This window comes from Arachis ipaensis, chromosome B10 (assembly GCF_059453495.1).
Source record: "Arachis ipaensis isolate K30076 ecotype BB chromosome B10, ASM5945349v1, whole genome shotgun sequence".
Classification (NCBI taxonomy): Eukaryota; Viridiplantae; Streptophyta; class Magnoliopsida; order Fabales; family Fabaceae; genus Arachis; species Arachis ipaensis.
This window is the reverse complement of record NC_142435.1, coordinates 126,972,903-126,986,540: the sequence shown is the minus strand read 5'-3', so window position 1 is coordinate 126,986,540 and position 13,638 is coordinate 126,972,903. Positions and strand designations below refer to the sequence as shown.

At 42.8% G+C, this 13,638-nt stretch overlaps 1 non-coding gene across 1 annotated transcript; it reads right to left on the bottom strand.

Annotated features, from left to right (window-relative positions):
- Positions 1-6,084: 6,084 nt before the first annotated feature.
- On the bottom strand, positions 6,085-6,188 carry LOC148581648 (small nucleolar RNA R71). The gene has a single exon (XR_015898193.1). It is a non-coding gene; the product is annotated as a small nucleolar RNA R71 (small nucleolar RNA).
- Positions 6,189-13,638: the final 7,450 nt, after the last annotated feature.

Below are 13,638 nucleotides of genomic sequence, written 5' to 3'. Positions count from 1 at the left end.
AAGAATTCTACAATGGGCAGTAGAACTGTTCGAGTTCGATCTCAAGTACGAAACTCGGACAGCTATCAAATCTCAATACCTGGTCGACTTCGTCATAGAATACACCGAGGCCCCAGGAACCCCCATTAATTGGAACCTCTACGTTGACGGCTCATCAAACAAAGCTGGGAATGGAGCCGGCGACCAAGGGACACAACTCAAACTCTCCCTAAGGTTTAAAGCTTTACTGGCTGGTTTGAAGCTAGCTAGGGAAGTCGGAGCACAAAAGCTTACCATCTTTAGCAATTCATAAGTAGTCACCTCGCAAATAGAGGGAAGCTACTAGGCAAAAGATCCCACCATGAGAAAATATCTAGACAAGACCCAAGAACAGCTTGGAAAGTTCATGGGGTACGAGGTCCGATATATGCCTCGGAAACAAAATGCCCGAGCAGATGCACTCTCGAAGCTAGCTAGCACCAAACCAGGGGGCAATAACAGAAGTCTCATCCAAAAGACACTACAAAGCCCGTCAACCTCGGAAAAAGAGAAGGTCCCCAACATATTGGACCAGGACCAGGGTGGATGACTCCCATAATTAACTACCTCAAATCCGAAGCACTCCTTACAGATAAAAAGGAGGAAAAAAGGATCGTGAAAAAGCACAGTATTACACTCTAGTACACTACACACTATACAGGAGATGGATCTCAACACCCATCCTAAAATGCGTCCCAACCTCCGCCACAAAGGAAGTCCTAGAAGAAGTCCACAGTGGCATGTGCGGCAACCACCTCGGGGCGCGAGCTCTTTCCAAAAAGGTAATCTGAGCTGGTTTTTACTGGCCGACCTTGCAAAAGGAAGCCACAGAGTTCGTTAAGACATGCCCCCTCATGCCAGAAGCACGCCTGGGCTGAAGAGCTCTCACAAGTCCTATGGGCATACCGAACAACACCACACTCCACCATCGGAGAATCACCCTTCCGACTGGCTTATGGAATGGAGGCAATGATTCCCGTGGAGGTAGAAGAAAGATCCCCTAGAGTGATCTTCTATAATGAGGATACCAACTCCCAAGCACAAAGGGAAGAACTCGACCTACTTCCAGAAGTCCGAGAAAGAGCTCGGATTAGAGATGAAGCGCTAAAGCGTCGAATGGCTTCAAGGTACAACCGGAAGGTAATCCAACGAAGATTCACCACCGACGACCTCATTCTAATCCAAAATAATATCGAAACAGATCGGTCAGGAGAGGGGAAGCTAGTAGCTAACTGGAAAGGAACATACCAAGTCTCAGAAGTACTAGGAAATGGTTACTACAAGGTGGCCAACCTCCAAGGGCGGGAGCTCTCGAGGTCATGACATGCCTGTAACCTAAGAAGGTACTACAGCTAGAAAAAAGGTCTCAGGCCAATGTGCGCTCTTTTTCCCCCTAAAAGGGTTTTTTAATGAGGCACCAGACCGAGACCAAAAAGCTACCCGACTTGTAGGGCAAGCCCTCGTATGTACATACTCTTATTTACAATCTTCATTTTTGTTACTTAAATAAAAATTTAAGATTTCCTAAAAAGTTTTCTACCAAGACGCATTAATCTATGCTCTAAATAAACGCGAAATTCATCACCCGACCAGGAAAGGTCGGCAAGGAGAAGCGACAAAGCCTAAGTTAATGCAAGAAGTTATAAAACATAACCCATATAAAGCAGTCTGACGAGGTCGGACTAAAATGGGATTACTAAAAATAACTTAAGAAGGCCCAACAGAGAAGTTGGACCAATGAAAGGATCACTACAAAGGGAAATACAAAGGCCAAAAAAGGTTAAAAAACCTAGGCCCGAAGTGCTTAGCTAAAGGGTACAAGTCCTAAAAAGGGACGCTACTTAGAAAGCAAAAGCACGACCTCAAGACAGGGCTAAAAAGTCATCCAAACAAACTGAGAAGAAAATGTTCTATATGAGAACGCTACCTAAAAAGTTGTTGGAAACTGACTAAAAAGCCCGGACAGCAAGCCATAAAGGACGACATCGTCAAAACAGAACGCTGTCACCACAGCTAAAAAAGGCGCGATCCAAAGGGCAAAGGTAGAAATTCACAAAGCGAACACTACCTCAAAGGATGTCAGCACCGGAAAAAGCCCCAAACATCCAAAACCTAAGGGTATAGGAACCCTCATAGAATTCCCCGTCAAGACCATACAAAGGTCAAGGAAACAACCTAAAAGTAAAGGTACTTCGTCAAGGCCAAGCACTCGTCACCAGAATAGATGGACCGAAACACGAAAATTAAAACATTAAAGGTTCAAGGGTTGCCTAATGGCAACCCAAGAGTTAAAAGTATTTTTGATTAAAGACAAAAGTTGCTAAGGAGCAACTAGGGAAAGTGTTAGAAAAGTCATCCCAAAAGAGTTACAAAACCAAAGTTCAAAAGGTCCACAGGTCGGACCACATCAATACATAATAAAAGAGATATGAAAAGAGAACTATAAAGGATCCAGCTTCGCCTCGATGGCAGCATCTTTAGGAGAAGGAGGGATCACCAAGATCGGGGTAGCTCCAACAACTCCGTCCGGACCATTCAAGATTTTCTCGTCGGGCTCAGGACCAGGAGGGATCACCTCGGCGGAAGGAACTGCGGACGATCCAGCAGGAGGGGCTGCAGAAGCCTTGGATGTCGACACTGAAGGAGGAGCCTCATTATCATCATCATGGGCAGGCATAATTTTCCCATCCTCCACAACGTTGTCCATGCTGAATAGGGAGAGGTCGACATCGGGAGCAAGAACTCAGACCTGGGCCTTCAAATTTTCATACAGCGCAGTCATACCATTCACCAGATGACCCTGGAGCTTGGCATAGTCATCTTGAGCAGACTGAAGCCTCTCCCTAGTCTCCAACAGCTCGCCATAGGCCCAAGTATAACTCTCCTTAGCCTTCTTAGCCATATCTTCAGCCAAGTTAGCAGCCGCCTCCACAGCAGTGGCCTTAGCCTTCTCCTTCTCCACTGCAAGCTCCAATCCAACACTCTTGGCCTCCCACTCCCTCCTTGAACTCTCCACCCTATCATAATTGGCCTTAGCCTCCTCAAGAAAAGCCTTGGTAGCATGCATAAGAGACTCTTTGACAACCCGAGACAAGGCAGCACTAATATTAGCCATCCAGATGCTATTGCTTGATATAAAATCAAAATGGTGAAGGATCGACACATCATCCGTAGGAACCTTGCCATAAGGGGCAATAAATTCTGAAGCGAAAGCCACACCATCAAAGTCTTTATCATCCAAATTATAAGGCCCGGTAGCCCTCGGCTTCTTGGGAGGAGTAACAGACGAAGTAAGGGAGGAAGCAGCACCAGAAGTCCCCAAAGGAGGCTCAGTAGGAACCGTCTGAACTCGAGGGGTCGGGATGACCTTCTTCGGACCCTGAGGGTCGGACTCCGGCTTCTTCTGAGGGACCTGTTCAGAACCCTCCCCCGACGTCTTATTCTGAATATTTTGAGCAGCCACTGTTTTCTTGGTCTTCCTGTAGAACTTCATCGAATCAGAATTGGCCACCATCTCTGAAAAAGAAGAAAGGAACCACAGAAACAGTTAGCCAATGAAAAAATAAAGTAACAAGAGAAGACCGCCTTATAAAGAAGTCAGGCACTACCTAGCTCAGAACGGAGGAGAGTGAGATCTCCTAAAAATCTCTTCGTGTCCAGATAGGGAGGCTCCCCCCAATGCTCCTCTAAGACACCTACAAAGGCCCTCTCTACATCATCTAGACTCTTCCACGAATACTTAAGAACTCCAGGATCCTTCTGCCACTAAAGGGGGAAGGACGACTCTTCATTCTCATCTAAAAAGAAGGGATAGACACCCTCAACAGCTCGGACTTTGAAATAAAAGTTCTTAAAATCCTAGAAAGAGTCATCAAACATAGAGAAAAATTTTCTTTCCCTGGGTAGCCCGGAAGGAGATCCAAGAAGCCTTCTTCTTGGCCGCCCCCAGCTTGGTCAACACGAATAGATAAAGGAAAAGGGATAGGGAAGGTCGGACATCCAGCTCTTGGCACAACAACTGGAAAATCTTCATAAAGGCCCAAGAGTTCGGGTGAAGCTGCGAAGGGGCCACATTGCAGTTCCACAAAACTTTAGTCTCAAATGCGGTAAAAGGAAGGGTAATACCTAGTTGGGAAAAGAAATAGTCACAGGCATAGAAAAAGGGACGCTCTGCCCGATCTAAGGGAGGGAAACTAACCCTCTCCTCAGGGTCGGGCGACACCAGCTCGTAGTTCTTTTCATCATCCCTACTACTACAGATCCTATGAAATCTCCTAAGTTTCTCACAATACTCCGGGTCAGCCACAGTAACACACATCAACACTATAGAATCCAACCAGTCAGCCATACCAGAGGGGACCTTTGTAGACATCTCAACAATATTTCTACATGAATACATATAAAACTATACCTACAGCAAGAAAACGGAAGAAGGGTCACCACCAAGTAACTCGGACAGAATCAGAATGCAAAAGCAACCAACTGCCAACAAAAATACAACAACAAAAAGGGCGCCCCAAGGCTCGAAGATCACCATTAAACCCCAAGGACACTCTTTTGGAGGCAATACAGATACAGAAAGCTCAGGAAGAAACACCAAGAAAAGTCAACGGAAATCAATACCCTAACCCTTCCAGCAAACAAAAATGCGAAAAGCCCAAGACCAGAAAGCTTCAACCTTTTCAAACAAAAGCTCAGCAAGAGGAAATTTTTTTTGCAAAAGGAAAAGCATGCAGCAGCAAAGAACAAAGAAGAACTACAATTAAAACATGTAAAATGCTAAAGGGTGCGAAGTAAAGTACCAACCTGCAAGGAGAAAGAAAACAGCGACAGCAAGCTCACAGCAGAATCACGAGCGAACCACACCAACGCCTTGAAGCTCCAGAGAAAAGAGAAGGCTTGGGGAAAATCAAGGGAACAAGACCAAAGAAAGAAGCTTTCCCTCAGGAATGTAAAAGTAAAGAAGATGGAAGCAAGAAATTGAAAAAATAAAAAACCTCTTTGATTTCAAATTAAAGGAGGGAACGAAATGGCAATAAAGAAACAAAGCCCAATTAAAAGGCTTTAACAGCGCTCGCTTAAACCCAAGAAAACTGATGCACTCGAGAATGATGCTACATTTAAAAGCAAAAACGCTTCGCGCTTCGAAAGCATTAAAAACGCGAAATTTGTCTGAGAAGAAGCGAACTGGGCGTGACCAGTAAAATGCTTGAACACGATTTCTCCAAAGAGGTCGAAGCTCAGAGACGAGCACAACCTCATGGAAAGGTCGAAGCTCAAGCAGGGGCACTGTTCATACACTGGTCTGAACTACAAGGTCCGGGTTTGCCGAAGACAACAGGACTGACCTCTTGAAAGGTTGGCCTATTACCGACCTCTTCATAAAGAGTTCAGAAGATCGCCACAGAGGCCCAAGGAGGCCCAGAACGAAGAACCACCGCCTACTAAGTCGCAGTTAACGAAAGATATGGCCTTACCCATAAAAGATAAGATAAGATAACAAACTTAATTATCTGAAGGAAGGTCATCCAGCACTACTATAAATACACTGGAGCACCCAGGTATAACACACACTCCAATTCTATAAAAAACCTGCCTAAAGCCCGTACTGACTTAAGCATCAGAGTCTCTTGCAGGTACCTCCCCCCCTTCGGTGACGAGGACCAACAGTGCCTCCCAATTCAACAAGTCAGACACGGCAACCTTGATCAGAAGATTTTATCCGAGATCGACCTCCCCGTTTTAGGTAACCCTCGGAACACTGCCATTGGAGCTAACAACTTTAAGCTTAAGCCTCAGTTAGTCTCTCTTCTGCAACAAAATTGTAAGTTCCATGGACTTCCACTGGAAGATCCACACTAATTCCTGTTAGAATTCTTCCAAATCTGTGATACTGTTAAGACCAATGGAGTGGATCTTGAGGTCTACAGACTTATGTTCTTTCCCTTTGCTGTTAGAGACAAAGCTAAAATATGGTTGGATTCTCAACCAAAAATGAGCCTAGACTCTTGGGAAAAGTTGGTCAATGCTTTCTTGGCCAAATTCTTTCCTCCTCAAAGAATGAGCAAAATCAGAGTGGAAGTTTAAACCTTCAGACAAAAAGAAGGTGAATCTCTCTATGAAGCTTGGGAAAGATACAAGCAACTGATCAGGAGGTGTCCTCCTGACATACTCTCAGAATGGTCTATCCTAGGTATCTTTTATGATGGTCTGTCTGAGATGTCCAAAATATCATTGGACAGTTCTGTAGGTGGATCACTCCACTTGAAGAAAATGCCTGAAGAGGCAAGAGAACTCATTGAGATGGTTGCAAATAACCAATTCATGTACACTTCTGAGAGAAACCTTGTGAAAAATGGGGTAGCTCAAAAGAAAGGAGTTCTTGAAGTTGACACTCTGAATGCCATATTGGCTCAGAATAAGATCTTGACCCAGCAGGTCAATATGATCTCTCAGCATTTGACTGGAATGCAAGCTGCAACTGACAGCAATCAAAAAGCTTCCTCTGAAGAAGAAGCCTATGATCCTGATCAACCCACCATGGAAGAAGTGAATTACATGGGAGAACCCTATGGAGACACCTACAATCCCTCATGGAGGAACCATCCTAACCTTTCATGGAAGGATCAACAGAAGTCTCAGCAAGGCTTCAATAATAATCAAGGTGGAAGAACCCAGAATAGGTTCAACAACAGGCCACCATTCCCATCTTCTCATGGGAATATGGAGACTCCCAAGCAGAGCCTTTCTAACTTAGTCATTCTAGTCTCCAGCCTCTCTAAGACCACTCATAGATTCATAACTGAAATGAGATCCTTCATTAGAAATTTGGAGATACAAGTTGGTCAATTAAGCAAGAGGATCCTTGAGACTCCTCCTGATACTCTTCCTAGCAACACTGAAGTAAACCCAAGAGAAGATTATAAGGCCATCAACATAGAAGTTGAGGCCGAATCTGGAGAGACTGGGATGACGTTGAATGCCAGTGAAGAGCATCTCACTGGGCGTTCAACGCCCAAGCTGCCATAGAAGCTGGCGTTGAACGCCATTGAGGAATACCTCACTGGGCGTTCAAGGCCTAGACAGGCATCAGAGCTGGCGTTGAATGCCAGTGAGGAAGCCCTCACTGGGTGTTCAACGCCCAAAATGGCACTAGAACTGGCGTTGAACGCCAAGAAGAAGGTCCCTCCTGGGCGTTCAATGCCCAACTTGGCAAAAAAACTGGCATTGAACGCCAGTAAAAGGATGCATGATGGGCGTTCAACGCCCAAAGAACCACCAGAACTGGCGTTAAACGCCAGTAATGGCAGACCTACTAGATGTTCAGCATCCACTGAAGAAATTCCTATTCAGGAATTAAAGGAAGCCAAGGCTCATATAGAGACCATAGAGGTTCCCTTGCATGCACTCTTGCAATGCATAAATTCTAATGAATACTCATCCTCTGATGAGAATGAGGACACTAGGGAAGAGCAAGTTGCTCGGTACCTAGGAACTCTCACGAAGCTGAATGCCAAGCTGTTTGGTACAAAGCATTTGGAGGAAGAACCTCCACTGCTTACCAAAGAACTCAATGCTTTGGTTCAGCAGAAGCTACCTCAGAAGCTTCCAGATGCCGGACGCTTCCTAATTCCTTACACCATAGGCACCATGACCTTTGAGAAGGTTTTGTGTGACCTAGGGTCAAGTGTAAACCTCATTCCACTCTCTGTAATGGAGAAGTTGGAAATCTTTGAGGTACAAGCTACAAACATCTCACTAGAGATGGCAGACAAATCAATGAAGACAGCATATGGCTTAGTAGAGGATGTATTGGTGAAGGTTGAAAACCTTTACATCCCTGAAAACTTCATTATCTTAGATACTGGCGAAGATAAGGATGAATCCATCATCCTTGGAAGGTCTTTCCTAGCCACTGCGAATGCTATCATTGATGTAGCAAAGGGAGAACTGATTCTACAACTAGCAGAGGATCACATCTTGTTCAAGATACCTCACCCCAACTCTCCCTTTGAAAAAAGAGAGATAACTGTGCAACACTTAGTATTTCAACCATCTCTTTTAGTGCAAAACTTTACTAAACCCTCAAACATCAATTCTAAGTTTGGTGTTGGAAAGCCATTAACAAGCACTATGAAGAAAGGTACTAAGAAGAAAGTACCTAAAGGCTGAAGGGACAAGAAAATCCCATTGAAGGCCTCTCACCTGGTATGTGAGTTGTCTTCACCAAGAAGCCAGTCATACCACATACAGTGAGTCGTGTCCTGTCTCTAGAGTATGTGGAGCTCATTCATGAGAAGACAGGAAGAAAGTTCACTGTAAGAGGCGAAATTCTGAGCCCATATCCATATCCGTAAGGAGCTAACTGTCAAGCTAGTGACGTTAAAGAAGCGCTTGTTAGGAGGCAACCCAACCATAGTTATTGTTTATGTTTTTCTTTGAATTTATTTTCTTTAAGTTATTTCTTTAGGTTCATAATCATGAGCAGCAGTCAGAACAGAGACAGAAAGGTTCAGCAATAAAAATAGAACACTCTTGATGGAGTGTCCTGCTGGCATTGAACGCCAGCCAGGGAGCACTGACTGGGCATTCAACGTCCCAAATAGCAACAAAGATGGCGTTGAATGCCAGCCAATGGCATTGTGTTGGGCATTTAACGCCCATGCAGAGGGCATGAAATCTGAATTCCCTAGCCTCTCAGGACCAGTGGGCCCCACAGCATCTTTACCTACCGTACTTCTCTCTTTCTTTCATATTTCCCCATACACTCTTCCATATAAACTCTAGCCCAATCACATCCATATCACCAACCCCACCTACTTCAAAATCAAATTTTCCTCCCATTTGTCCCACCCATGACCGAACCCAACCCTAGCCCACTCTTATAAATACCCCTCTCACTAACCCTTCATACACACACCTCTCATACACATCAAAGCCCCCTTGGCCGAATTACTTTCTCTCCCTCTATCTCCATCTATTTTCTTATTCTTTTACTCCATTCTTCTCTTTTATTTAATTTTTTCCGAGGACGAGCAAAGCTTTTAAGTTTGGTGTTGGAAAAGCGTTACTTTTTTCTTTTCATTCCCACTTATGGCACCCAAGGTTGGAGAACCCTCTCAAAAGAGGAAAGGAAAAGAAGTAGTCGCCACCTCTGAATCTTGGGAGATGGAGAGATTCATCACCAAAGCCCACCAAGATCACTTCTATGAAGTAGTGGTAAAGAAGAAGGTGATCCCTGAGGTCCCTTTTAGGCTTAAGAAGAATGAGTATCTGGAAATCCGAAGAGAGATCCGGAGAAGAGGTTGGGAAGTCCTAATGAATCTCGTCGAAGAGGTTAGGATCTTAATGGTGCAAGAGTTCTATGCTAATGCATGGGTCACAAAAAACCATGACATTAGTGTGAACCCAAATCCCAAGAATTAGAGCACCATGGTCCGAGGGAGAATCTTGGACTTTAGTCCAAAAAGTGTGAGGTTGGAGTTTGACTTGCCTTTGATACAAGGAGACCCACATCCTTACACTAGAAGAGTCAACTTTGATCAAAGAATGGACCAAGTGCACTCAGACATCTGTGTGGAAGAAGCACAGTGGAAAAGGAATTCCCAAGGCAGGCCCATTCAACTAAGAAGGCTTGATCTCAAGTCCGTAGCTAAAGGATGGTTGGAATTTATCCAACACTCTATCATCCCTACTAGCAATTGGTTAGAAGTGACCATTGATAGAGCCATCATGATTCATTGCATCATGATTGGGAGTGAGGTGGAAGTACATGAGGTGATACCTCAAGAACTGTACAAGATATCTGAGAAACCTTCCAACCAAGCAAGGTTGGTATTTCCTCACCTCATTTGTTAGCTATGCAATTCAACTGGAATTGTCATAGAGGGGGACATCTTCATTGAGGACAAGCCCATCACTAAGAAGTGGATGGAGCAAACTAGAGAGCATGCACGTGAGCTTGTGCAATCGCCTCAGCAAGAAATCCCTGAGATACCTCAAGGGATGCAATTTCCTCCTCAAGGCTATTGAAATCAATTGCATAATTCTCTTGGAGAATTGAACACTAATATGGAGCAATTGAGGTTGGAGCATCAAGAGCACTCCACCATCCTCAATGAAATAAGAGAAGACCGAAGGGCTATGAGGGAAGAACAAAGGGCTATGAGGAAAGAACAACAGAGACAAGGGCATGACATTGAAGAGATCAAGCACTACATTGGATCCTCAAGGAGGAGTAGTAGCCGCCATCACTATGGTGGATTCGTTCTCTTAATTCCTTTTTCTTATGTTATTTTTCTGTTTTCTATTACATTTTATTGTCTGTTCTCTTGTTCTTGTTGCATGATCATCTATGTCTTAAAGCTATAAAATATTCCATATATCTCTCACCTTACTTAAAATAAAATTTTATTTGAAAAGAATTGAGAGATACATGAATTTCGAGTTTACCTTAAGAATAGTCAATTATTTTGATGTGGTGACATTGATTTTGTTTTCTGAATGTATGAATGAACAGTGCATAATTGAAGTTGGAATTAAGAATGTTGGCTCTTGAAAGAATGATGAAAAAAGTGAAATATTATTGATAATCTGAAAAATCCAAAAAAATTTTGATTCTTGTAGCAAGAAAAAGCAGCAAAAAGAAAAAGAAAAGCATGTTGCAAAAGAAAATAATATATATGCATGCGAAAAAAAAGAGAGAAATAAAAAGCAGAAAAAGCCAATAACTCTTTAAACCAAAAGATAAGACCAAAAAGGTAATAACCCTTTAAACCAAAAGGCAAGGTAAAAGGATCCAAGGCTTTGAGTATTAATAGTTAGGAGGGCCTACAAGAGACAAAATCTTGGCCTAAGCGGCTCAAACAAGCTGTCCCTAACCATGTGCTTGTGGTGTGAATGTGTCAAGTAAAAAGCTTGAGACTGAGCAGTTAAAGTTGTGATCCAAAACAAAAAGAGTGTACTTAAGAACTCTGGACACCTCTACCCGGGGATTGTAGCAAAGCTGAGTCACAATCCGAAAGGGTTCACCCAGTTAAGTGTCTGTGGCATTTATGTATCTGGTGGTAATACTGAAAAATAAAGTGCTTAGGGTCACGGCCAAGACTCTAAAAAGTTGTGTTCAAGAATAAAAAAGAACTAAACTAGGAGAGTCAATAATATCATCTGGATTCTAAGTTCCTAAGGATGCCAATACTTCTGAGTTTCAATGGATAGTGAGATGCCAAACTATTCAAGAGCAAAAAGCTACTAAGTCCTGCTCATCTAATTGAAATTGAGCTTCATTAGAAACTTTGAAATTTATTGTATCTTACTCTTCTTTTTATCCTACTTTGTTTTTAGTTGCTTGGAGACAAGCAACACTTTAAGTTTGGTGTTCTGATGAGCGGATATTTTATACGCTTTTTGGTATCATTTTCATATAGTTTTTAGTATGTTTTGTTTAAGTTTTGTTAAGTTTTCATAGGTTTTAGTGAAAAATTCACATTTTTTATTCTACTTTGAGTTTGTGTGTTTTTATGCAAAAGCACTGCAGATGCTGTCTGAATCTGACCTCCTTGCACTCGAAAGAGCTTTTCTGGAGCTACAAAAGTCCAAATGGAACTTTCTCAATGGCTATGGAAAGCTAACATCCAGAGCTTTCCAGAAATATATAATAGTTTATACTTTGATTCAGAATTAAAGGCCCAAAACTGGCGATCAACGCCAGCTTCCTGCCCTATTCTGGCGTCCAACGCCCAAAGGAGAAGAGACCAGCGTCTAACGCCCAAGAAGGACCCCGTAGCCAGAGTTCAACACCCTAGAGGCCTCCTAGCACATGGATCTCAATCAAGCTCAGCCCAAACACTCACCAAGTAGGCCCCAAAAGTGGATTTTAGCACTAAAAGACTGTTTTACCCTTCTTATGTAATCCTTAGTCATTAGCTTAGTATTTATTTGAGAACTTTTACATTCTAAGAGGGGGACCTGTCATATTTTCGTTTATCATTGTATTTTCTATCAGTATGAGTTTGTAAACCTCCTAGATTGAGGGGAGGAGCTGTGATGAGTTTTATGGATTAATAAAGTACTACTGTTCTATCTCAATTCGTGTTTGATTCTCTATTCTAAGATGTATATGTGTTGTTCATCATTATGAATGCGTTGAACCGGCACAAGGTTATCTCATTCTAAAGGGATTCAGAGTGAGTCTTTCATCGGACAATGATGAACCACCGGCTTGATCATACATCTCTTAGACGGCTAATCCACGACTTCGTTGGGGACTTCTCGAGACACCAATTCTGCCGATGTATAGGGAGATTAGAGTCTTTGTGGTAGAGGCTAGAACCAAAGGCACAACATCCTCTGATCTGGAAGATCCGACCTTGTCTGTGGCATTTTAAGTAGGATCACGAAAGAGAATGAACTGCAGGAGCTTCACCTTTAATCAGATCGGATCCGCACTAACCCTGGGGTTTAGATCTGGAGGAGCATTGGCGATCTCTTAAGAAGGGCGTCAATCATGTACAGCCTGCCATAGAAGAAATCATTTACAATTGGAGTAGACAGTAAGACCGGAGTAATCCAGAAGATCAAAGCATCTCCAAGCCTTAACCATCTTCATATCATTGCATTCACCATCAACTAAGTAACATTTTATTTATTTTCTTTTCATGTGAATTAAACAAATAAACAACTCTTCTATCCACCTGACTAAGATCTACAAGATAACCATTGCTTACTTCAAATCACAATCCTCGTGGGATCGACGTTGAGTCACTCAGGTGTTACTTGGATGACTCAGTACACTTGCTGGTTCAGTTGTACGAAGTGTAATTCCACGCACCAATCATCAACATCCTACAAGACAATGTGGACTTTATTGCATGGACTCCTACGAATATGCCTGGCATTGACCCGAATTTCATATGTCACAAATTACAAATCAACCCGGCTGTCCGACCTATAGCTCAGAAGAAGCGACAGTTGGAAAATGACAGATGATTTCATCACTAGAAGAAACCTAAAAGCTCTTGGTGGCAAGCTTTATCTGGGAACTTCGATTCACTACATGGATATCAAATGTTGTGATGGTAAGGAAAGCCTCAGGTAAGTGGCGAATGTGTGTAGATTTCACAAACCTAAATAAAGCATGCCCCAACGATGCTTATCCCCTCCCCTATTATAGACAAATTGGTAGATAATGCATTAGGATATGATTTTCTAAGTTTCATGGATGCATATTCTGGTTATAACCAGATCCTAATGCACCCAAACATCGAGGATAAATCTGCTTTTATAACTGAATATGGAAACTATTGTTATAAAGTTATGCCTTTTGGACTAAAGAATGCAGGGGCTACTTATCAGTGTTTAATGGATAAAGTATTCGTCAATCAAAGAGGAAGAAATATTAAAGTCTATGTCGATGATATGGTGGTAAAAACAACCTGTGAAAATCAACATGGTGCCGACCTTGAAGAGATATTCGCCTAATTACGACACCATAATATGCGACTAAACTCTAAAAAATGTACTTTCGGAGTCCAAGGAGGCAAGTTCCTGGGTTTTATGCTGACTTCTAGAGGAATTTAGGTGAACCTAGAAAAATGCCGAGCTATTATAGATATGCAAAGC